Source organism: Staurois parvus, unplaced genomic scaffold (genome assembly GCF_062004578.1).
Source record: "Staurois parvus isolate SC_StPar_1 unplaced genomic scaffold, SC_StPar_1.0 ptg000126l, whole genome shotgun sequence".
Classification (NCBI taxonomy): domain Eukaryota; kingdom Metazoa; phylum Chordata; class Amphibia; order Anura; family Ranidae; genus Staurois; species Staurois parvus.
The window spans coordinates 1,171,065-1,197,309 of NW_028317922.1; the positions used below are offsets into that span (position 1 = coordinate 1,171,065).

The 26,245-nt window shown below is 44.5% G+C and overlaps 1 long non-coding RNA gene and 1 other non-coding gene across 2 annotated transcripts in view; one reads left to right on the forward strand and one right to left on the reverse strand.

Moving 5' to 3' along the window:
* LOC149466510 (uncharacterized) overlaps positions 1-26,245 on the reverse strand; it is a 78,238-nt gene that overhangs the window by 28,831 nt on the left and 23,162 nt on the right. The gene's annotated exons all lie outside the window — the stretch shown is intronic.
* Positions 12,080-12,145, forward strand: LOC149466512 (small nucleolar RNA SNORD82). Its single transcript, XR_016312056.1, has one exon. It is a non-coding gene; the product is annotated as a small nucleolar RNA SNORD82 (small nucleolar RNA).

Below are 26,245 nucleotides of genomic sequence, written 5' to 3' on the forward strand. Positions count from 1 at the left end.
GTGGGTTGGCATTGAGGCCTTATCTTGCTATCCTTATGCTATTGGGGCTCTTATGTGGCTTACCGGTCTTTTGCGTCCTCCTGTTATGTGTCCTACATTGTCCTATTCATTAACGGTGTGGGATAGATGGCGAGCTCGCAAACATTTATTCTCCCCGCATACTCCCCTAGCTCCAGTTTTTTGCAATCCCGAGTTTATACCCGGCTTGTCACCATCGGTGTTCCAATGGTGGATAAATAAAGGGTTACTGCATATTGGGGACTACCTGGATGGGCTTTGTCCCCGTTCTCTCCAAAGTTTCTTGACAAGATAACAATTGCCTCCTGGGGAATTATTTCATTATTATCAACTTATCTCATTTATCGGTAGTAAACTCAAATTAATCACAGAACCTTGCACACTCAGTCCGTTGGAGGTCTCCTGTGGAGCGACTGGGATGATGAGGGGTCGTTTATCTATTATCTATGCTTCCCTTGTTGATCCACTCACAAAATTATCTTATATGACTCAGTGGGAACGGAATTTGAATAGCTCATTAGACCTGGATACTTGGTGAGATGTGGCCCATTCTTTATCAAAGATCTCGATTAATACTGTTCTTATCGAATCCAACTATAAAACGCTACTTCGTTGGTATCTGGTTCCCACGCGCCTGGCTAAAATGTACCCGTCAGTGTCACCTACTTGCTTTTGACATTGTAGACAAGAAGGCGCTATGTTCCATATATGGTGGAAATGTCCGGTGGTAAATAGGTATTGGATCCGAATGTTTAATTTTATCTATTTGGTAACAGGAGTTAATATCCGACAATCACCTGAAGTGGCGTTATTTCACTTGCTACCCACTGATGTTCCCAAAAAATCGATTAAATTGATTCTCTACCTCTTATTGGCAGCTCGCATCACCATAGCTAGAAGTTGGAGACAATCACTGATCCCATTGGATGGGGTTAAACAAAAACTCAATTGGATAATGGTAAATGATAAACTCACAAGTATTGTCAGCAATGATCAATGATGTGGCCAGATTTGAGGTGACGTGGGAACTATGGATCAGATATATTTCTGTTAGTTAATGGTGCTACCGCTCAAACCCCACCCCCCCTTTTTTTCTTTCTCTAATCTTTCTCTCTTACCTTAGACCTTTTTATGACTTTTCTAGTCTTCATCCTTATTTCTTTTCCTTCTCTGAACTGATCTTTGATACTTTTGGTAAATCTATAAGATACTTGCCTATATTCACTGATAGATGTAAAGTTTCCCGTCTGGTGGTGATGGTGTCCTTTGTATACAATGTGGTTGACTAGGGATATTTTTCCTATATTTCTTGTGAGCCGCTATGTTCTAAGAATATGCTTATGTACTCCATCTCACCATGTCGGTGAATATTGTCTATATTTCTATGTATACTGTTGTATACCGATCTTTCAATAAAAATATTGAAGTATAAAAAAAGAATAGAAAAAATATATTCTTGTTTTTTTTCTTCATTTTCCAAAAACTTGTGGCAACAAATGTGATCTGCAAAATACTTACCATGCTTTTTATCCAATTCCTTGGGGTGTCTACTTTCCAAAAAGGGGTCATTTTGGGGGTTAGGTGCTATCCTGGCATTTCAGGACCTCCGAAACTGTGATAGGTAGTCTGGAAGTGTAATGAGGAAATAAAGCCCTTTAAAAGCCTGAAGGTGCTTATTGGATTTTGGGGTCCTGTACTTGGCTAGACTGCCAAAACGTCTCTCACTTGTGGTACCCCCATACTCGTGAGAAGTAGCAAAATGTATTTTGGGGAGTAATTCCACATATACCCATGGCATGTGTGAGCAGTAAATCATTTAAGTGACAATTTTGTGTAAAAAAAATATATTTTTTTTTGTCATTTTCCAAAAACTTGTGGTAAAAAAATAAATTCTTCTATTGATTCAATATGCCTCTCAGCAAATAGTATGGGGTGTCTACTTTCCAAAAAGGGATCGTTTTGGGGGGTGGGGGCATTCTATGCCCAGCATTAGAAGTTTATGCCACACATCACTCACTCTTCTAACCACCTGAAGACCAAACCTTTTCTGACACTTTTTGTTCACATGAAAAAAAATCAGTATTTTTTGCTAGGAAATTAATTTAAACAGTATATATTATTTTAAAGCAGACACCCTAGTGAATAAAACGGTGGGTACTACAATTTATTATGGCACATAGTACTCGCGCAGCGATTTTTCAAATGCAAATAAAAAAAAAATACACTTTTTTTACTGTTAATGCACAAAAACACAATATATTGGCCAATTCTTTGGTAAAATATAAAAGATAAAAAAATGGTATGCTGAGTAAACAGATACCAAACATGACATGCTTTAAAACTGCGCATGCCCCGTGCAATGGCGACAAACTGCAAACATTTTTAATATCCATAGGCAACACTTTAAAAGCCTTTAAAAGCTACCATTTTAGATTTACAGAGGAGGTTTAGTGTTAGAATTACTGCCCTTGATCTGACGTTCACGGCAATACCTCACATGCATGGTGCAACTGCTGTTTACATACCGGCACAGGGTCAACGCTTGTGCACACAGGTGTGCGTGCATGGGAAGGGCGATTTTTTTTTTTCCTTAGTTATTTTGATTTTTTTTTTATTATTTTCACATTGTACCTTTCATTTTTTTTTTAGCACTTTTAATGCTATAACAGGGAATGCAAATATCCTCTATAACTTCAATGGGCATTGCCATAGATTCTTTTTTCAGAAATCTGGGGTCTATCAGACTCTGGATATCTCCTCTGCCCTTACATTATCTAATCAAACCAAAATCGGTGTGATCAGATGCTTTCCCAATTTACAAATGGCGCTGTTTATATCCTGCGAAACGGAAGTGATGAAATGCTTGTAGCTTCCGAATTGTTAGACTATAGAGATGATTGGCACCATTCTGGTCTCCAATAAGCTCTATGGTCAGCTGGCAGAAACACCGGCTGCGTTCTCAGGTTCCCCCGATGGCACGGGACTGCCCGAGAAGGCCCTGGAAGGCAGCAGGGGAGGGGGGCATCATCTCCCGCTGCTTGTAAAAGCAATCCTGCAGCTAATTAGCCACTAGGATTGCTTTTACATGAAAGCCGATCGCCGGCTGAAAAAAACGATACCAAGATGATGCCTGCAGCTGTAGGCATCATCCTGGTATAACCATTCAAAGTCTAGTGATGTACCAGTACGTCGCTAGTCCTTGTTGGGTATATATACTATGTTCTTTTTTTTTTCTATGTAGCCTGTGGACTGAATGAAAAAATGAGAAGAAATCTCTGCCAGAAAAAGTGTGTGGTATGCTCACCATTAGAATATACCGCCCTGCATCCACCCACTTCTAATGGTGGGCACACATTAGGTCACACTTTGCCACAAGTGCCAGTTCCAAGATTGAACAAATGTCTAAATAGTGGCACGCTTAAATAAAAATTGTCCACGTACTGTATAAGTGGTACCCCATATGGAAAAAGGATGACAACTATCTTGTCACTGCTCCCCATGTAGTCTGGGCATCCAGGGGGCTCCATGTGACTATCTTTTCCCTCGTAAATCCAAAACTTATAAGTATAGCCTGTCGCCCTCTCACAGGTCTTCTACATCTTGACCCCATATCTGGCACGCTTGCTGGGGAGAAATTCTTTGACTGCAAGGCGGCCAGAAAAATTAACGAGGGACTCATCAACGCAGATGTTTTGCTGGGGAGTATAGACATCTGCAAATTTTTGGTTAAGGTGATTTGCGAGGGGCTGAATTTTGTGGAGCCGGTCAAATTCAGGGTTACCCCGAGGATGACAGAGTGTATTGTCGCTGAAATGCATAAAACACATTATACTCTCATATCTATGCCTGGCCATGGCAGCAGAGAACACGGCATATGATGAATCGGGTCTGCGGACCAATACAAGTGCAATTCATTTCTTTTAGTAATGCCCATGTTGGCTAGGCCCCAAAAAAATGTAAATTCAAAAACCGTAATGAGTTTCCATGCGAATGGTCTGGCAAGGTTTGAATTTGGGTTGGCATCGATAAATTGTTGTGCATATAAATTGCTTTGATCCACAATCAACGCATACAGATATTCTGTGAAAAACAGCTCCAAAAATCACGGAGGTATGTGAAAGACCATGATGTACTAGACCGCTGGTACTCGCCAGTTCACCAATAGGTAGCGTGGCACTACTACTGGCACTCTGCTGCATATGAGAGTCATCAAAATTTACCGGCAAGTGCTAACAGAGATCAGGCCTGATTCTGCGAACACTGCGGTTTTGTGTGCAATGTATCAAGTGACAGTGACCTACTGACACTGCACTTGCTGGGGGAGAAGGGGGGGTAAGCGTAGGGGCTAAACGCAGGTGTTGGCAGGTGCCGGGGCTGATCCCGCTAACGCTGCGTTTTTGGGGACGCTATACTAATGTGAATGCTGGTATAATGCTGATCTAATCAAAGATATTGACCCGTTCAGACACTATACTAGCAATGGAGGTTTATTGTGCATGAGTGTGCTCCTGGCAATCAAGGGGTTAAATGTGATGACTGGTGTACTGATGGGCAATCTGACGCTACCTGGGAGGGGCGTGAAATCCACGGGAGCACGAATCACGTATATATATTTGTGATTTTGCGCACCCATGCCGCACTGTAGTAGTATTTCTGCTATAGGGCGGTCACAGAAGCTGTTTGTGTTACGTTGTTGTGTTATTTTAACTGACAATTGCGCAGTCATGCAACACTGCACCCAAATTAAATTTACATCCTTTTTTCCCCACAAATTGAGCTTTCTTTTGGTGGTATTTCATCGCCTGTGCGTTTTTTATTTTTTGCGCTATAAAAAAAAGGCTGACAATTTTGAGAAAAAAAAACAATGTTTTGGACTTTTTGCTATAAAACATGTCCAGTAAAAAATGTAAAAATCAAATTTAGTCATAAATTTGTGCCAAAATGTATTCTGCGACATGTCTCTGCTAAAAAAAAGTCCCAATATGTGTAAATTAATTGGTTTACGTGAAAGTTATAGCGTCTACAAATGGCGGGAAAGATACTGGGATTTTTTTTTTATTATACTAATAATGGCGATCAGAGACTTATGGTGGTGATCAGCAATTTATGACAGTAATCAGCGACCTACGGCGGGATTGCGGGACTGCGGCGGACATTTTGACACTGGGGGGGAATTGACTTGGGGTCACTGACATCCCCAGTGACACCAATACAGTGATCAGTGCAAAATAAAACCACTGACACTGTACTAATGGCACTGGGGAGGAAGGGGTTAACTTTTTTTTAGGTATTGAAAGGGTTAACTGTGTGAGGGGAGTGTTTTACTGGGGGGGGGGGTGTTAGGATGCTTCACAGGACACTGATCTGGAGAGATAAACTCTTCTCTCAGGATCAGCTGTGTGCTCGGAACTGACAGATAGCAGACTTGCAGTGTAAACACTGCAGCCATGCTCTCTGTCAGTGATTGCCTGTAATTGCCGAGACTCGGAGGGTTGTGACCCGCCGAAACCCGGTGATGGAAACCACAATCAGCGAGGCGGGTAGGGTGGGCACGCGCCTTGTGCGGGCCCCCTACCTGTTTTGCAGAGCGCTGTTTTTAACGTCGCTCTGCGCAGAGGTGCCGCCTTGCCGCAGTAAAAACACTGTGGCTGGTCGGCAACCAGTTAAACCACAGATCACAGGTATATGATTTAATGTTAGCAGCTTCTCATAACAGGATATATATTTAAGATTAGGAGCGCAGGAGGTTCACACCACCACTTTTTGTGATTTTATACTCATTTTGTATCAGTTTGGACACTATTTTGCACTTATCACTTTAAGTTTGGTATATAATTTGTGATAGGGGTTGTTTAATCATTTATTGCACATATTAGTATTTATTGGAGAGTGAAATATATGTGTATATTTGGTATATACACATAATTTGGTCACTTTTTTTTGCACGTATCACTTTAAGTGTGATTTATGAAATTTATTTATGAAAATGATTTGATTGGTTTTGTATGTATTTGTAGGTTTGACACTATATGTTGGCGCACATTGTTGCACTTTTTATTATAAGGTTATGGTATATAGCACTTCACTACTGTCCTCCCCATGTTATGCCCCCCTCTCATGTCGCTGTCCTCCCCATGCCACTGACCCCCCCCCAAATGTCACTGTCCTCCCCAGGTCACGGCCCCCACATATCACTGTCCTCCCCATGTCACTTCCCCCTCTCATGTCACTGACCCCACCACATGTCACTGTCCTCCCAATGTCACGCCCCCCCTGTCCTCCCCCCACATGTCACTGTCCTACCCATGTCATGCCCCCGTCCTCCCCCCACATGTCACTGTCCTCCCCATGCCAATTCACCCCCCTCATGTCACTGGCCCCCCACATGTCACTGTCCTCCGCATGTCATGCTCCCCCCCATGTCACTGCCCCTCCACACATGTTATGGCCCACACATGTCACTGATCCCCTCCACATGTCATTCACTCCCCCCATGTCACTGTACTCCTCACATGTGACTGTACTCCCCATGTAACAACCCCCCTCCCCAATGTAACTGCCCTCTCTCCGATCCTTGATGCTCCCCAATACGCAGCTTAGAACCATCTTGCGGGAGCGTCGTCGGCGCCTAGTGATCCGAGGGATCAGCTTCAGCGATGCGTGTAAGTGTAATCCAGCCTAAAACGGGTTAACTGTGGCAGCTCCGTACTACAGACCGCGATCGGCTTCTTATGCCTAAAACCGGGACATGAGCAGTTGCTTCATGGGAGACAGATCTTGCCGCTACAGTGGCACTCAGGCAGCTGTTTGCAGCGGCAGAGGTGAGACTCCGGTGTGGTAGACAGTGAATAGGGCGGTGCCCCCTCACTGCCCCTCCATTCTGTGTACACAGAGCCTTCTCCTGGAGGAAGCAGCATGTTCCCAGTGAAGGCGGAGCTCCTCATGCAGGGTATACTCTGTGACCTCTCACTAATTCCTCTCCCTCTCTCTCTGTCTCTAGAGATGTGTCTGGGGCTCCCCCTTCCTCCGGAGACCACTGTCCTCCTCCGCGTTTCTCCTACAAGCTGCGGACAGTCAGGGGAGTGCACCATACCGCAGGGGCGGAGCCCTGACACCTATAACCACCAATCAGGATGAACCCTTTCCCCCGCCGGAGCTGGATTTGCATTTTAGTCCTGATAGGTCAGATGAAACCTCCCGCCATGATGTGTTTCCTGAAAGCAAAGACCTCGGAGAACAAGATGGCGGCCGATCCAAGTTTCTGCGTCCCATGACATTAGCGCAAAGCTAAAATTTCCATGAAAAATACAGTGAAGTTCAGTTTAGGGCGCGTACATGCAGCAAATTAACCCGTTAACCTCTTCCCGTCCGGACCATGTCCATAAACGACCAGATGGGAGCGCTGCCGGGAGTGAGCGGCACTGCGATCGCTGTATGGGATCTCTGTGTGATCATGTGATCAGTGAGTGGCAAATCAGTGATCAAATGCAGAGTAGTAAGCAAGATGTCACTTCTGACATTATTGCTTACTACGTGTGAAATCTGTGAATTATCACAGAGGTCACATGGTACAGGGCCATTCACAACAGCCTTGTACCATGTGACAAGCTGTGACCAATCACAGCTCACACAGCATTTCTCAATGGCTGCAGGAATGCAGCCAGAGAGGAGAAATGATTGCTTTTACAGATTTATGGGAGTAAGAGCATTCAGTGTAAAAAAAAAAAAAAAAAAAAATCTTCATCACCCCCCACAAGTAGTACAGTGTCACCATGGTGACCCTGTACTGCTAGGGTGACAGTATGTAAATAATAAAAACAAAAATTAATTGAGAAAAATTATAATTTTTGGTTATAAACTAATTTGGGTTATTTTTTTTTTGTTTTACTAAAAAGATAACGGAAGAAATTTTGGCCAAGATTTATGATGAAATATTTATTTGCAACATTTTATAAGAAAAACACTTTTTTTCAAAATTTTTGGACTTTTTCATTTATAGAGCAAAAAAATTAAAATCCCAGTGGTGAATAAATACCACCAAAATAAAGTTTTATCTGTCTAAAAAAATGCTACAATATTCATATGGGTACAGTGTTGCATGACCACGCAATTGTCATTCCAAGTGTGACAGCACTAAAAGCTGAAGATTGGGGGGGGGGGAGTGTCCGGACTAGAAGGGGGACAAAGTGTCCGGACTTGCAGGGGGTGAAAGTGTCCGGACTGGAAGGGTTGAAAGTGTCCGGACTGGAAGGGTTGAAAGTGTCCGGACTGGGAGGGGGTGAAAGTGTCCAGACTGGAAGGGGGTGAAAGTGTCCGGACTGGAAAGGGGTGAAAGTGTCCGGAATGGAAGGGGGGGAAGTGTCCGGACTGGAAGGGGGGGAAAGTGTCCAGAGTGGAAGGGTGGTGAAAGTGTCGGGACTGGAAGGGTGGGGAAAGTGTCCGGAGTGGAAGGGTGGGGAAAGTGTCCGGACTGGAAGGGGGGAAAGTGCCCAGACTGGAAGGGGGGGTGAAAGTGTCCGGACTGGAAGGGGGTGAAAGTGTCTGGAGTGGAAGGGGGTGAAAGTGTCCGGAATGGAAGGGGGGGGAAGTGTCCGGACTGGAAGGGGGGGAAAGTGTCCGGACTGGAAGGGGGGGAAAGTGTCCGGACTGGAAGGGGGGGAAAGTGTCCGGACTGGAAGGGGGTGAAAGTGTGCGGACTGGAAGGGTGTGAAAGTGTGCGGACTGGAAGGGTGTAAGTGTCCGGACTGGAAGGGGGGGAAAGTGTCCGGACTGGAAGTGGTTAATGGTGTATGTAGAGCCTGACTCTCGTTCCCGGTGATGTCCAGAGATGAAGATGAGTATCTTTCTCCCTATTGCCAGGGCGGGGGGTGGTAGTGGAAGGCTCTCCCAGGTGGGGGGCAAGGGTGTTGTTGGTCAATGTCAGGCTTTCTCCACGAGAGGGACAAGGGGGTGGGGGGGTTGGTGTTGGTCGGTGTCCGTGGGTCGGACGATGTTAGTGTTGCCTAGGGCAGCACAAAACCTAAATACACCACTGGGTGGGTGGCCTTCTTCATCATCTTACTACCACATATAATGCCCCAGCGATTTGACGACAATTCACACTATCAGCCGATGTAAATGGAGGAGCTAACGACTATAAAGGTTTCTTGACACCAACAATGGGGTTATGTAACTAGGACAGGATGGTGCCACTTTCACACACCCACATCCTGCTCTTGGACAATCCACATTTCCATGTTCCATGGCAATCAGGGTGAGGTGACCTAAGTTGTGAATATAAATGCTGAGCATCTTTGTGAAACTCTTAGACAGACTTTCTCAAGAGTTTTACCCGAGGAATCCTTGAAATAATTTTCAGGTTTCAGGAAACCCTTGCTAAAATTAATTCATTGGTGATCGGTGGGCAGAATGCTCCTTACATTGGTGGCCTGTTGGAAGAATGGCCCTGACATTGGTGGCCGGTGGGAAGAAAGGCCCTCGCATTGGTGGCCGGTGGAAAGAACGGCCCTCGCATTGGTGGCCGGTGGAAAGAACGGCCCTCGCATTGGTGGCCGGTGAGAAGAACGGCCCTCGCATTGGTGGCCGGTGAGAAGAACGGCCATCGCATTGGTGGCCGGTGGAAAGAACGGCCCTCGCATTGGTGGCCGGTGAGAAGAACGGCCCTCGCATTGGTGGCCGGTGGGAAGAACGGCCCTCGCATTGGTGGCCGGTGGGAAGAATTTTGCCCCTTTTAGTGGTAATCATTTGAAAGAGTGGCCCTTGCATTGGTGGCCAGTGGGAAGAATTCGCACCCCCCTTTTAGTGGTAGTCATTTGGAAGATTGCCCCCTACAATGGTGGTCAGCAGGCCACTCTTACAGACCGTTAAAAAGATCTTTGGTGTCCTGCCGTTGGCTCTTCAAATAGGCATTGGGTCCAGAACTATTCAGGCACCATCAGATTCAGCCACAATTCAAAGGACTCTTAACCTCTGGAGGAGCCCCCAGGGTTCCATGGAACACTGGTTGAGAATGGAAGGTCTTGGAACCGAAGAAGTGGTTTTGTCGTGGCAGAGTATAATGAGGGTGGAGGAGGAGAGAGTAGTCTGAATTGGGTCGTGTAGTGCCACCACAGGCCATGGTGCAGTATAATGAGGGTGGGGGAGGGGAGAGTCATCTGAATTGGGCCGTGTGGCGCCCACACAGGCCGTGGCGGAGTATAATGAGGGTGGAGGAGGAGAGAGTAGTCTGAATTGGGTCGTGTAGTGCCACCACAGGCCGTGGTGCAGTATAATAAGGATGGGGGAGGGGAGAGTAGTTTGAATTGGTTTGTGTAGCGCCCTCACAAGCCATGGCGGAGTATAATGAGGATGGGGAGGGGAGAGTAGTTTGAATTGGGTTGTGTAGCACCCCCACAAGCCGTGGCGGAGTATAATGAGGGTGGGGGAGGGGAGAGTGAGCGTGGTGCAGTATAATGATGGTGGGGAGGGGAGAGTAGTCTGAATCGGGTTATGTGGCGCTCACACTGGCTGTGGCGGGGATTAATGAGGGTGGGGGAAGGGAGAGTAGCCTGAATTGGGTTCTGTAGCGCCCCCACAAGCCGTGGCGGAGTATAATGAGGGCGGGGAGAGTAGTCTGAATCGGGTCGTGTGGCACCCCCTCGGGCTGTGGCGGAGTATAATGAGGGTGGGGGAGGGGAGAGTAGTCTGAATCGGGTCATGTAGCGCCCCCACATGCCGTGATGAATAATGAGGGTGGGGGAGGGGAAGGTAGTCTGAATCGGGTCGTGCAGCACCCTCACATGCTGTGGTGAAGTAAAAGTTTGGTGAGGGAAGGGAGAGTAGTCTGAATCGGGTTCTGGTAGCGCCCACACGCACGCATTTCTTCACTCTTCAGTGGGGTGCCTCCATCTCACACCGCAGACTTGCTCTGCCAGGCAGCCAATCACCTCCACCACCCTCCAAGGTCCCACATGACAACATCTCTTCTTTTTCTTCTCTTTTCGTTTGTTGCTCTTCTCATGTCATGTGGTCTTGGTGGACTCACCAGTGATTGGTTCTGGACACCAATTGGTTCTGGACACACCAGTGATTGGTTCTGGCCTCACACCCCCCCAAGGTGTGCACATAGCCTTGGTAGTAAGCCGTCCCTCAGCTGATTACCATGGTGTGTCCTGTTCTATATAAACCCTTCCAGGATCTGTGAGGGTCACATCATGGAGAGCCCGTCCATTTCATTCCCTTTATTCCTAGACGTGTCTGCTGTGATGTATGTGTGGATGTATTATTATGAATAATGTATACCTCTTACACCGAATACCGTACTCATACATTACACACAACCGCTCAGCCCCCATCCCCAGATCACACACCAACATACCCACAATCCTCTGCAACATTTATGCAAATGAGAGGGGCGGGGACTTTGCAACCTACCACTCAGAAAACGGGGGCGTGGCATCAGAGCATGGGGGCGGGGCGACAAAGCTTTGGGGCGGCATCTCTATGTCCTCCCATTGAACTTTTTAGAGGGGGTGGCTTTCACCTCCATAAATGTGGGGGCGTGGTACCTCTCTAAATGAGAGTGGGGAAAAGACCGAAACTCCGCCTGGGGGGAGGAGTATGGTGTAGAACTCTTCGAGGGGGCGGAGAAGAGGCGGGATCAGAATCCTCATCTGCCGTGATGGAAGGGGCGGGTCTCCACCTAGGGGGAGGAGAACAGGAGGCAAATCATAGAGAAAGAGGCGGCGCTCTGTGGGTTGAGGACACCTGAAGTGACAGACTGCCCTCTTTTCTACTTCCGGGTCACCTCTGTTTCCATGGCAACGCCCTGGGATTACAGGGGAAGGAGACATGGACATAGTGGATGGCTCCTCCCACTCTTACAATACTAGATATCTAATAGAGAGATGGTGTCACTGAAATTTGGTTTGGTGTGTTAATGGAATTCTATTCTTTACATGAATCTGAAGAAGAGAAAAAACCTGTTGCCAAGAAAGCTCCTGCCAAAATGCCTCAAGGGAAGAAACCTGGAAAGGAGGAGTCTGAAGAGGAGGGTAAGCTGCCTGCTGTCTTATGAATTGTTGGCACAAATGATGAACAATTTTGGGACTTAATACTGATCTTTGATGACTGATGTTTGCTGATGTGCCATAAATGTGATAACTTTGTTTTTAACATGCAATGGAGATCTCTTTTTACTGGAACTTTTATTTTTTTTTTACTTGTGTAATGAAAGAAAACCTTTTGTCAGATTTTTTTTTTTTTTTTGCCGTCTGTGTCCCCGTTGTAGAGATTCAACATTTTGTTGCCACCAAAACATGAATGCAGGAGACCTTTTTCTAATGGGGGCACGTTTTCCTGTGACAACTGTCTGAGAGGATATCCTTCACATTGGAAAGATATCTCCTCTTCATGTTGAGGCAACATTGAAGGAAGTGAAGGGAATTCTCTGACACAGATGGTCAATAAATGGAACCCTCTCCTCTTCTATCCAACAGATTTAAAAAGGGAAAAAAAAGCCTTTTTGCTCTACTTAACTGCATTGCCATATTTAACCACTTCAAGTCTGGACACTTTTACCCCCTTCCTGGTCCAGGCCAATCTTCAGCTTTCAGTGCTATCACACTTTGAATGACAATTGCGCGGTCATGCAACACTGTACCCATATGAATTTTTTAGCCTTTTTTTTAGACAGATAAAGCTTTATTTTGGTGGTATTTATTCACCACTGGGATTTTTATTTTTTTTGCTATGTAAATGAAAGTCCAAAAATTTTGAAAAAAAGTGTTTTTCTTATAAAATTTTGCAAATATATATTTCATCATAAATCTTGGCCAAAATGTATTCCGTTATCTTTCCAGTAAAAAAAAAATCCCAAATTAGTTTATAACCAAAATTATAATTTTTAAACATTTTTTTAACAATTTTATTTTTTTATATTTGTTTTTTTACATACTGTCACTCTAGGAGTGGAGTGTCACCATGGTGACACTACTTTTTTTTTTTTTTTTTATACTTTACCAGGAAATTGAGCATTTGTTTTCATTAGTTTTTTGCTGAAAAATATTTAAAAAAAAAAAAAGTTCATACATTAAAATTTTTTTTGTACCTTAAAATATTTTCAGGGTTTCATGTGCATTTTTATGTACAAATGTGCGCAAAATGTTAAAAAAATTGGCTCTGGAAGTGATGTGTTTAGGAAACGTTATTCGGGGCGCTGGATGTATGCTGGACTCTTGGTTTTCTGGCACCTATAGACCTTTGTCGTGTACTATGCATATCCAGATGCAGAGGTTATCGAAAATGTCAGGATATCCATATTGGCTGTGTGCATTCCAGTTGAGAAAATTTGAGAATTCTCACCTGGCAATATAATGGCCCTTCTGAGGTACAAGTGTCAAGAACATTTCAGTTGAGTTTTCTCTTGTCAGTAGTATTAAGTCTGCAAGTGTCAATTTCCTTTAGGTTTTCCAAAACATATGCGGTCAAACCTAAACTTTCAGTTTGTATGCAGTCAGGAAGGCTCTTGCGTGTCTTAGTTGAAGGTAAATCTAAAGGAAATTGAATAGGAAAGTTGTGTAATGTATGGCCAGCTTTAGCCTCTGTTCTGCAGTTGCCATGGTGCTGCGCGTGTGATTGGTTAGAACACCAACCATTAAATGGCTTGACAGTTTAGTTGAAAGATGCAGGCAACTGTGACAGTTGTTCTCATGGGATGCTCTGAATGTCATTTATGTGAAACTGTTAAATCGGTGTGTGTATATCTCTGCTTTAAGTTGTGTTGGTATAGTAGCATAATAGCGTTCCCTTGGGTCTCTGGGACAGATAATGAAGCTGAAATTCCTGCTTTACATGCTAATTCTATTCAATGTTGGCCATCATTTCAAAGTTCATGCCATATTTGCTAATGTGTATTTGGTATTTCTGGTTAAAATCTTTTTTTCTTTTTTTTACTCCTTTTGTTAGATTTGTCAGTATTTGTTGCAAATCTGAATTCTGCAAAAGATTATGATGAACTTAAAAATGCTCTGAGGGAGTTTTTTCTGTAAGAAGAACTTGCCAGTGCAGGATGTTCAGATTGGAGCCTCCAAGTAAGTATTTCTTAAGATAACGTGCTGAATAGGCGCCCTTTGCTGCAGCTCCTTCACTTGCTCTGCAACTGCATGCTTCTGCTGGTTCACACCTATGCAGTTTGCGTTTCTGCAGTGCTTTTTGCGGTGTGTTTTTGTACATACGGTTTTTTTCTAGTTGCTAGGAAGATTAAACCAAAAAAATGCATTAAAAAAAATGCACTACATGCTTTTCCGCATTGTCTCCATTGAAGACTATAGAACCGAAAACTCAACTTTGTGTTAAAAAAAAAAGTCCCTGACCCTTTCCAAAAATATATATACCTGTGCTTAAATCCCAATAGCTTGTACATGCATTTATCCATCAGGTGCTAAAAGGGATGTAACCACATATTAATATTAATTACACCCCTTTAGCACCTGATGGATAAATGCATGTACTAGCTATTGGGATTTCAGCACAGGTATATCTTGTTTGTTGTATTGTTGGGTCAGTAGCCAGACCTGAACCTTGTAGCTCCCCCCATTGTGTCTTTTCCCCTATGCTAGCATTGTGTCCACAGTAGCATTTGTGTAGGCAGAGCAGAGTAGGACTGGCCATAGAGGGATTACTTTGACACAGTTGGCCAGCTTAAGCATGTATTGCAATATGTGTGAACTAAATATCCCTATTTATTGCATAGTCTGCTGGAAAGGGTATATACCAGTGTGCAGAGGGTCCTCAGAATTTCTAGTGTTAATATGTGGTTACACCCCTTTAGCACCTGATAGATAAATGCATGCACTAGCGGTTGGGATTTGAGCACAGGGATCTCTTGTTTGTTTGTTGTGCTGCAGCTCCTTCACTTTTCCATCTCTACTGCAGGAGGTTTGGCTATGTGGAGTTTGCTACTGCGGAGGAAGTGGAAAAAGCCCTGAAATTAAATGGAAAGAAGGTTCTTTGTTTTGTGATGAAAGTAGAGAAGGCCAACACTCCTGCAGAGAAAACAAAAAATGCAGAGAACATAGGATAGGATCTGTTTGTCCTCCCATATAGTACTTTTGTTTTTAAATTGATCCGTTGGCTAGTTTTTACATTTTCATAATATGATTATATATTAAATGTACACATCTAGCCTAATAGCAAGCAAGAATAGGTCCTGTGTATCTTTTGCATTCTAATTGACTTTAAGGCATGGATTGTGAAACTCTCTGTAAATTAAAGTCAATTACTGCTCACTCTTTGTTCCCTTTATAGTGATGCTGTTATTGGGGGGACCAAAAAGATGTTGGCAGCCTGGTTGTTATGCTGACACACTGTTTTTAATACTTAATCACCAGTTTTAATAAAGTGAGCAGATAAGGAAGGTTGGGGTTCAGTCAAGCCCATATTTGCATCCTTGTTTCAACAATAGCTTCAGTTTCCTCATAGGTAAAGTTTGCAGTACTAGAGGAAGACAATAGTAGCTTCGTCGTGGTGCATGTTCCAAAGTCGTAGAAATGTAGGCCTGATGTGTTCAGTTAGCCCTTCACAAAAGGTTTGTTCTGTGAGTTTAAATAAACGTTGCATTTCAGTAGTTTTCTAGAGCTATACCTGCATTATAGTCTGCAGTGAATTTTCAAAGTGGGGCTGGTCTAAACTGAATCTAGCAGAACTCCAAGGTGGTGGTCCTGGAGCTGCTTATTTTTCCAGATGCACGAACTCTGTTTGTTAAGAACATCCCCTATAGCACAACTTCAGAGGAATTGCAAGAGATTTTTGAAAATGCCAAAGACATCCGTCTTCCAACTTCAAAAGATGGTGCTAGTAAAGGGTAAGTAGATCCATGCTGTCTTTGACTGCCTGCAAAAGAATTTGCACATTTTAAAGTGTTAGTAAACCGCAGGAGAAAAGTGATCCCTGCAAGTTAATGTCATAATATGCACTGCATACTAGCACATTATGTAAAGCTTATCTTAAAACTAAGCCCTCCGGTGGGGCACTGTCACTGCTGCAGAGGCTTCTGTCTTCACCTGGTCTTCCTTTTCAGGTTCCGTCTGATAGGCCGGGCCATGATGGTGTCACTCATGCGTGTGGGAGTCCCGGGCTACGGCACAGTACTCCGAAGGATTGGCATGGGTATGCCGTTCAGGGCGCATGCGTCGGCTTTAAAAATGGATATCTTCTAAACAGTGCATGTTTAGGACATATCATTTCATCTACAGGTAAGGCTTATAAGCTTACCTGTAGGTAAAAGTTAAAAAAAAAACAAGTTCACTACCACTTTAATGAGATTAAATGGATTTACTCGCGCTTTATTGCATTGAGTTGCCCATTTATTACTGCCAGTGTGTGGTAGCAGACTTTAGAATTGTACAAGAATTGAATACAGTGCACTACAAAATACATACAGTTGTGTTCAAAATAATAGCAGTCAGACATTGCTAACCTGATCAATCACTGTTTTTGGTTCAAAATCATCGCAGTGTGGAGTTCTATTAGTGAGGTCATTCATTCTTTGAAAAACAGGTGGCAATTATTGCCCTTATTTAAGGAAGGAAGGCAGCAAATGTTGTACATGCTGTTTACAGTGCATTTCTCTCTGAAATTCTGAGGAAAATGGGTCGTTCCAGACATTGTTCAGAAGAACAGCGTACCTTGATTAAAACGTTGATTGGAGAGGGGAAAACATATAAAGAAGTGCAGAAAATGATAGGCTGCTCAGCTAAAATGGTCGCAAATGCTTTAAAATGGCAACCAAAACCTGAAAGACGTGGAAGAAAGCGAAAAACTACCATTCGAATGGATAGAAGAGTAGCCAAAATGGCAAGGCCTCAGCCAACAATCAGCTCCAGGAAGATCAAAGAAGGTGTAAAGTTACCTGTAAGTACTGTTACAATTAGAAGACTCCTATGTGAAGCCAAGCTATCTGCAAGAAGCCCCCGCAAAGTCCCACTGTTGAAAAAAAGACGTGTGCTGAAGAGGTTACAATTTGCCAAAGAGCACATTGACTGGCCTAAAGAGAAATGGCGCAACATTTTGTGGACTGATGAAAGTAAGATTGTTCTTTTTGGGTCTAGTGGCCGGAGACCGTTTGTCAGACGTCCCCCAAACACTGAATTCAAGCCACAGTACACTGTGAAGACAGTGAAGCATGGTTGTGCAAGCATCATGATATGGGGATGTTTCTCGTACTACGGTGTTGGACCTATTTATCGCATACCAGGGATCATGGGTTAGTGTGAATACATCAGAATACTTGAAGAGGTCATGCTGCCTTATGCTGAAGAGGAAATGCCCTTGAAATGGGTGTTCCAACAAGACAACGACCCCAAACACACCAGTAAACGTGCAACATCTTGGTTCCAGACCAACAAGATTGACGTTATGGAGTGGCCAGCCCAATCCCCGGATCTTAATCCAATAGAAAACTTGTGGGGTGACATCAAAAATGCAGTTTCTGAGGCAAAACCAAGAAATAGAGAAGAACTGTGGAATGTAGTCCAATCATCTTGGGCTGGAATACCTGTTCACAGGTGCCAGAAGTTGGTTGACTCCATGCAACACAGATGTACAGCAGTTCTCAGAAACAGTGCTTATACAACTAAATATTCATTAAGTGATTCAAAGGAAAGCAAAATCTTCAAACATTTTTCAGTTTATGTAGTGAATGTTTGAGCTTGTAAAGAAGAATACAAACACTGCTATTTTTTTGAACCGTCTAATATTCACTTTTCTTCAATTTTTTTTAAGCGGAACAACAAAAATTTGATATATTTTTCTTCATGTTTTGATTTGATTTTGAATGTGTAGTGTTCCCAATGCATTTGTGTGTATGGAAATAAAAGCTATTGGAAGGATGTTGAGCTTTATTCACTTTTTTCAACACACTGCTATTATTTTGAACACAACTGTATATGTGTAGTAAAATGATCTTTGAATTCTGTTTCTTGAATATATTCAGCTGTGGCATGGTTCTCTATACATGTACAGTCATGGCCGAAATTGTTGGCACCCTTGATATTTTTCCTGAAAATCAAGTATTTCACACAAAAAAGGTATTGCATTAACACATGTTTTGCTATACACATGTTTATTCCCTTTGTATGTATTGGAACAAATATAAAACAGAGGCAGAAAAGCAAATATGACATAATGTCACACAAAACCCCAAAAATGGGCTGGACAAAAGTATTGGCACCCTTAACTTAATATTTGGTTGCACACCCTTTGGAAAACATAACTGAAATCAGTCGCTTCCTATAACCATCAATAAGCTTCTGACACCTCTCACCCGGAATTTTGGACCACTCTTCCTTTGCAAACAGCTCCAGGTCTCTCTTATTGGAAGGACACCTTTTCCCAACAGCAATTTTAAGATCTCTCCACAGGTGTTCAATGGGATTTAGATCTGGGCTCATTGCTGGCCACTTCAGAACTCTCCAGCGCTTCTTTGCCATCCATTTCTGAGTGCTTTTTGACGTATGTTTGGGGTCATTGTCCTGCTGGAAGACCCAGGATCTTGGACGCAAACCCAGCTTTCTGACACTGGGCCCTACAGTGCGACCCAAAATCCTTTGGTAATCCTCAGATTTCATGATGCCTTGCACACAGTCAAGGCACCCAGTGCCAGAGGCAGCAAAACAACCCCAAAACATCATTGAACCTCCACCATATTTTACCGTAGGTACTGTGTTTTGTTCTTTGTAGGCCTCATTCCGTTTTCGGTAAACAGTAGAATGATGTGCTTTACCGAAAAGCTCTATCTTGGTCTCATCTGTCCACAAGACGTTTTCCCAGAAGGCTTTTGGCTTACTCAAGTACATTTTGGCAAACTGTAGTCTTGCTTTTTTATGTCTCTGTGTCAGCAGTGGGGTCCTCCTGGGTCTCCTGCCATAGCGTTTCATTTCATTTAAATGTCGACGGATAGTTCGCGCTGACACTGATGCTCCCTGAGCCTGCAGGACAGCTTGAATGTCTTTGGAACATGTTTGGGGCTGCTTATCCACCATCCGGACTATTCTGCGTTGCAATCTTTCATCAATTTTCCTCATCCGTCCACGACCAGGGAGATTAGCTACAGTGCCATGGGTTGCAAACTTCTTGATAATGTTGCGCACTGTGGACAAAGGCAAATCTAGTTCTCTGGAGATGGACTTGTAACCTTGAGATTGTTGATATTTTGCCACAATTTTGGTTCTCAGGTCCTCAGACAGTTCTCGTCTCCTCTTTCTGTTGTCCATGCTTAGTGTGGCACAGACAGACACACAATGCAAAGGTTAAGTGAACGTCTCTCCTTTTTATCTGCTTTCAGGTGTGATTTCTATATTGCCCACACCTGTTACTTGCCCCAGGTGAGTTTACAGGAGCATCACATGCTTGTAACATTCTTATTTATCCGCAGTTGTGAAAGGGTGCCAATACTTTTGTCCAGCCCATTTTTGGAGGTTTGTGTGACATTATGTCGAATTTGCTTTCTTTCCTCCCTTTTTTTGTTTTGTCCCAATACACACAAAGGGAATAAACATGTGTATAGCAAAACATGTGTTAATGCAATACGTTTCGTGAGAAATACATGATTTCCTGGAGAAATATCAAGGGTGCCAACAATTTCGGCCATGACTGTATATCATGTTAATATGTGAGAATATCTTCATTCCTTTAGAGGCAGTCTCCAGGCTTTCTTTTGATTATACAGTTTAATGTTACTAGTGCTTATAAAGCGCTTACATTTTCTACTGACTGCAATATTCCATTATTTGGCCTGCTTGGACTACAGGCTAGCAAGGACTTTTTGGGACTGTTGGTAATGCCAATGCATCTAGAGACCTACGCCAGCTTTTTTTAAATATATTGGAGAACAATCGGGGTTCTGGTCATACCCTATCTGTCTTTCTGAAATTCTATTGTGTACAGTAAAGGTCATAGAAGAAACTGGTCTCCTGTGCATAAGATGGATTTACAGTGGGGCAAAAAAGTATTTAGCCACCAAGTGTGCAAGTTCTCCCACTTAAAAAGATGAGAGAGGCCTGTAATTGGCATCATAGGTAGACCTCAACTATGAGAGACAAAGTGAGAAAAAAAAATCCAGACAATCACATTGGCTGATTTGGAAAGAATTTATTTGCAAATTATGGTGGAAAATAAGTATTTGGTCAATATCAAAAGTTCATCTCAATACTTTGTTATATATCCTTTGTTGGCAATGACAGAGGTCAGTCGTTTCCTGTAAGTCTTCACAAGGTTGGCACACACTGTTGCTGGTATGTTGGCCCATTCCTCCATGCAGATCTCCTCTAGAGCAGTGATGTTTTGGGGCTGTCACTGGGCAACACGGACTTTCAACTCCCTCCAAAGGTTTTCTAGGGGGTTGAGATCTGCAGACTGGCTAGGCCACTCCAGGACCTTGAAATGTTTCTTACGAAGCCACTCCTTCATTGCCCGGGCGGTATGTTTGGGATCATTGTCATGTTGGAAGACTCAGCCACGTTTCATCTTCAATGCCCCTGCTGATGGAAGGAGGTTTGCACTCAAAATCTCACGATACATGGCCCCATTCATTCTGTCCTGTACATGGATCAGTCGTCCTGGTCCCTTTGCGGAGAGACAGCCCCAAAGCATGATGTTGCCACCCCCATGCTTCACAGTAGGTATGGTGTTCTTTGGATGCAACTCAGCATTCTCTCTCCTCCAAACACGAGGAGTTGTGTTTCTACTAAACAGTTCTATTTTGGTTTCATCTGACCATTTGACATTCTCCCAATCCGCTTCTGGATCATCCAAATACTCTCTAGCAAACTTCAGACGGGCCCGGACATGTACTGTCTTAAGCAGCGAAACACGTCTGGCACTGCAGGATCTGAGTCCCTGACAACGTAGTGTGTTACTGATGGTAGCCTTTGTTACGTTTGTCCCAGCTCTCTGCAGGTCATTCACTAGGTCCTCCCGTGTGGTCCTGGGATTTTTGCTCACCGTTCTTGTGATCATTTTGACCCCACGGGGTGAGATCTTGCGTGGAGCCCCAGATCGAGGGAGATTATCAGTGGTCTTGTATGTCTTCCATTTTCTAATTATTGTTCCCACAGTTGATTTGTTCACACCAAGCTGCTTGCCTATTGCAGATTCAGTCTTCCCTGCCTGGTGCAGGTCTACAATTTTGTTTCTGGTGTCCTTCGACAGCTCTTTGGTCTTCACCATAGTGGAGTTTGGAGTGTGACTGTTTGAACTTGTTATCAGTATAAAAGACACCTGTCCACAACCTCAAACAGGTGCCATTGATACAGGTAATGAGTGCAGGACAGAGGAGCCTCTTAAAGAAGAAGGTACAGGTCTGTGTGAGCCAGAAATCTTGTTTGTAGGTGACCAAATACTTATTTTCCACCATAATTTGCAAATAAATTCTTTCCAAATCAGCCAATGTGATTGTCTGGATTTTGTTTTACTCATTTTGTCTCTCATAGTTGAGGTCTACCTATGATGCCAATTACAGGCCTCTCTCATCTTTTTAAGTGGGAGAACTTGCTCAATTGGTGGCTGACTACTTTTTTGCCCCACTGCATATATAAGCAGGTGAGAATAATGTAGCTGTAATGAAGAGGCTGGTATCACAGGTCTGCCTAAATGGTTCGGTTTTACAATTTTAACCATGCCAAAGGGTATTTCATCGACCTTTCTTTGTAGACAACTTGTCTACAATCCTACTTGGCCTCAGTTAACCACTTGGTGCCCATCCATAATGTACTGCAGACAGGCAGCCACTGTAGGCAAAGCAACATAACCGTACATCGCTGCCTACTTCTGAGTTTTGGGCATGTGCATGGCATCCCCTGGCCAGCACCCTCTGTGGTTTTACACAGCGGGAGCCTGTGAGCAAATCCCAGCTGGGACCTGCTGATTACCAGTGTACAATCACAGCCCAGAACTGTGTTGACTATCAACAGAGGGATCTATCTGTTTCTCATCCAGGATGAGAAACTTGGAGATCTAGTAGTAAAAGAAGCACACGTTACACATAGTTGGGCACACCCCTTGATGGTAACCCCCCCCCCCCCCTTCCATCCAGTGTCATTAGTACAGTGACAGTGTATAATATCACTGTATTAATGTCAGTGGCAGTTGGTCAGTTCCCCCCAGTGTCAGTGTCAAGATTGTCACACTATTGCAATCCCCAAGTTGCTGATCACTGCCATTGGTACACAAATAAATACAAATGTTAGTGTGTACATGTAACCTAGGTTTGTTTAAAAGTTATAGCACCTACAATCTATCGATATACACTTTTCCATCAGACATATAGCACAATACATTTTGGCCAAAAGTTATCTTTTTTTTTTTACTATTTTCATTGGATATGCATATAATAGCAGAAAGGGAAAAAAATAAACTTTTGGTCTTTTGACTTATATTGCAAAAAAAACCCAGTGGTGACTGAATGCCACTAAAAGATCTTTGTTTACAAAAAATTGTATATAAATTTCTCTTGGGCTCAGCGTTGTTGACCGTGCATTTACCAGTTACAGTAACGTGTCATTCAGTATAGCATCAAATGGCTTAGTCATGTAGGATGTAAAATCTTCCGGAGCTGAAGTTGTTAATGAGTCGAGTAGAGTGTAAGCTTGTTTTTTGTATTTGGCTGCAATGTGGTACACCACTATTCTCATGCATTAACCTGGGGATCAGCAACCCATAGATCGCGGCCAGGTGACTGGAAGATGGCAGTCTGGACTTGCTTACAGAGTGCAATGCAGAGGGGCTACTTGTGAAGTTGGAGCTGTAGTAGGGATCCAGAGCTGCATAAGCCAATGCCGCCTGTGTGCTGGCTTCTGTCCAATGTGAAGTGATACCAAATGCACTCCACCTCTTACCCTGGCCAGCTGTCTCCAGAGTGGTGTCAGCAGCAGGAAAGAGATCTTGAAGTCACTGTGAAGCAATATACTGGGCATAATAGTATAGGGTTGCTTTTGTACTGATGCACTGCGGTTTACCCACACTGGTGCAGTGGACCTGCAGCTTGCCTGTGGGTTTGCTGCACTTGGCCACATACTTTTATTCAATCCTACTTTCTGAAAGCACACCAAAACTCCTGAATGCAGGATTTCAGAAAGCACACCAGACCTGCAAGATATAATAGAAGTTTATAGAAAAGTGCAGTTAACCCAGGAAAGTTACAGATGCTTTGCACCGCAGTGCATGTAAACCACAGCACATCAGTGTGAAAGCAGCCTTCTAGGGTGCCCAGAACGATCCATTTAAATTTGTAGTTGAAAACCTGCAGTTGGGGTGTGGTGTTTGTTTTGTTTTTTATCTTTTTTCCCCCTGCCCTAACTGCACCCCCTTTAGCGGCAATGGCAAGGGGTGTGCACATGTGGCAGCAGGAGTTAGAAGTGGTCATGGTTGGTGGGTGTAGCATCTGTCAAGCATGACCCATTCAAGTGAAAGAGGCTGCTCTGCAATTGCCCTGCAACCTTGACCAGTACAGCAAATGGGGTTAAAGCAGGCAGCATTGTTGCTTCCTCACCCTGTTTTTAACCCTTTAGTCTAGGTTCACACCTAAGTGTTTTGCTTTGTGCAGAAATGCACAGCAGTCCATTTAACATGATTTCCTATGGGACATATTCAAGGGGTGTGGACATTTTTTGAAAAACCTACTTGTCCAAGGGACTAAATCGGTGTCCCAATCTACTTGTCCCTCATGACAATCTACTTGTCCAGATATTGAAAACAAATTGAACCAAAAGCTTATTTAAATCAGAGGTGGATATTAGGAATATTTTAAAAATAAAAAGGTTTTATGGTGACTTAAACATTTATTATTTCTAACATTGCGCTGTTTATGTGATGTGGGGCAAGTCTCTGATGGGGGTGCTGCTTATGATTGAGTGTGGCTTTGAACGAGTGTGAAGCAGTTAAACACAGCACTTTAATTATGCCTTCTCTACTTTCACTGGTAACTGCATCTATCTCCTACCTCCGCTCTTAACCAGAAAAACGCATTGACTCCTGTTAAATTCTGAACAAATGGTGTATTTATATTTGTATATGTTGACCAGTCCTCACCTCCTAGGTGCACTCAGGTTTACGACTGTAGCCTGGTTCCTAAGAAACATCCCCCACTATTCATGTGATCCTTATCAGCTTCTAATTGGGGCGGAGTTGAATGCTCATTTGAGCATCTCCCTATAAATTTAGATCAGCTCATGGGGGGAGATCACTGATGGGGGTGCTGCTTCAGATTGAGTGCGGCTTTGAACGAGTGCGAAGCAGTTAAACACAGCAGTTGAACTAAAGCAGCAGGAAGACACAACAACAGCATAAACTCTCCTGCACGCTGGACAGACTGCAAGCAAACACCCTGGGAAACCTCTCTTACATACCTGAGTCCCACTCTGTGTACCTTTTATACAATACACCCCCTCTTCTCCTTTCCATATTACTATCCTCTGTTCCCAAATCTCATTTCTTTACCCCTCTGCTCCACCCCAAAACTTGTACATCTCCCCCTCATTGCTATCATCTCCCTACTATTGCTCTCATCACCTCCCCAAAATGCCTCTTCCACTCCTCCTTCTCATTTTCCTCTCCTCCGTTCCCAAAATCCATTCACTATATCCCTCTACCCCTCCCAAACAATTGTATATTGTGTCCTCACTGCTTCCTTCACCCCTCTACGGCACCCACCACCTCCTCCTATTACTCCACTCTCCCACTGACCCGAACACCTCCACTAGTAGTTTCTCACGCTCCTGCACATCCCGCTCCCATGCCACCTTTCTCACCCTTCTCCTCCTCATAACCGCGGGGGACATCTCCCCGAATCCTGGCCCTTCACCACCTCCCTCACCCGCACAACACCCTCCCGCCTCCACGTCCCGCCGCAACCCTCGCAACTTAGTATCTGTCCCCCTGCTCCCTAAAATCTCCCCCCCGTTTTCATGTGCACTCCTGAACGCCCGATCGGTGTGCAACAAGCTTACCGCCATCCACGACCTCTTTGCTTCCCGCTCCCTCATCCTCCTAGTGATCACGGAAACCTGGATCCAGGCCACTGACTCCTCCCCTGCTGCACTCTCCTACGGAGGTCTCACCTGGACCCACTCACCCGGACCTAACGGTCGTAAAGGTGGTGGGGTTGGTCTGCTCCTGTCACCGCAGAGCACCTTCCGAGTCCTCCCAAACCCCCCTCCCTCCCACTCCGATGGGATCAGTCCATGTAAAGGGGGCACTCCGAAGGGATCAGTCCATGTAAGGGGGCACTCCGATGGGATCAGTGCATGTAAGTGGACACTCCGATGGGATCAATCCATGTAAGGGGGCACTCCGATGGGATCAGTCCATGTAAAGGGGGAACTCCGATGGGAACACTGCATGTAAAGGGGGCACTCCGATGGGATCAGTCCATGTAAGGGGCACTCCGATGGGATCAGTCCATGTAAAGGGGGCACTCCGATGGGATCAGTGCATGTAAAGGGGGCACTCCGATGGGAACAGTCCATGTAAAGGAGCACTCCGATGGGATCAGTGCATGTAAAGGGGCACTCCGATGGGATCAGTGCATGTAAAGGGGCACTCCGATGGGATCAGTCCATGTAAAGGGGCACTCCGATTGGAACAGTCCATGTAAGGGGGGCACTCCGATGGGATCAGTGCATGTAAGGGGGCACTCCGATGGGAACACTGCATGTAAAGGGGCACTCCGATGGGATCAGTCCATGTAAGGGGGCACTCCGATGGGATCAGTCCATGTAAGGGGGCACTCCGATGGGATCAGTGCATGTAAGGGGGCACTCCGATGGGAACAGTCCATGTAAAGGGGCACTCCGATAGGATCAGTCCATGTAAGGGGACACTCCGATGGGATCAGTCCATGTAAAGGGGGCACTCCGATGGGAACAGTCCATGTAAAGGGGCACTCCGATGGGATCAGTCCATGTAAAGGGGCACTCCGATGGGATCAGTGCATGTAAAGGGGCACTCCGATGGGATCAGTCCATGTAAAGGGGCACTCCGATGGGATCAGTGTATGTAAGGGGTACTCCGATGGGAACAGTCCATGTAAATGGGCACTCCGGTGGGATCAGTGCATGTAAGGGGGCACTCCGATGGGAACAGTCCATGTAAGGGGGCACTCCGGTGGGATCAGTGCATGTAAGGGGGCACTCTGATGGGAACAGTCCATGTAAAGGGCGACTCCGATGGGATCAGTCCATGTAAGGGGGCACTC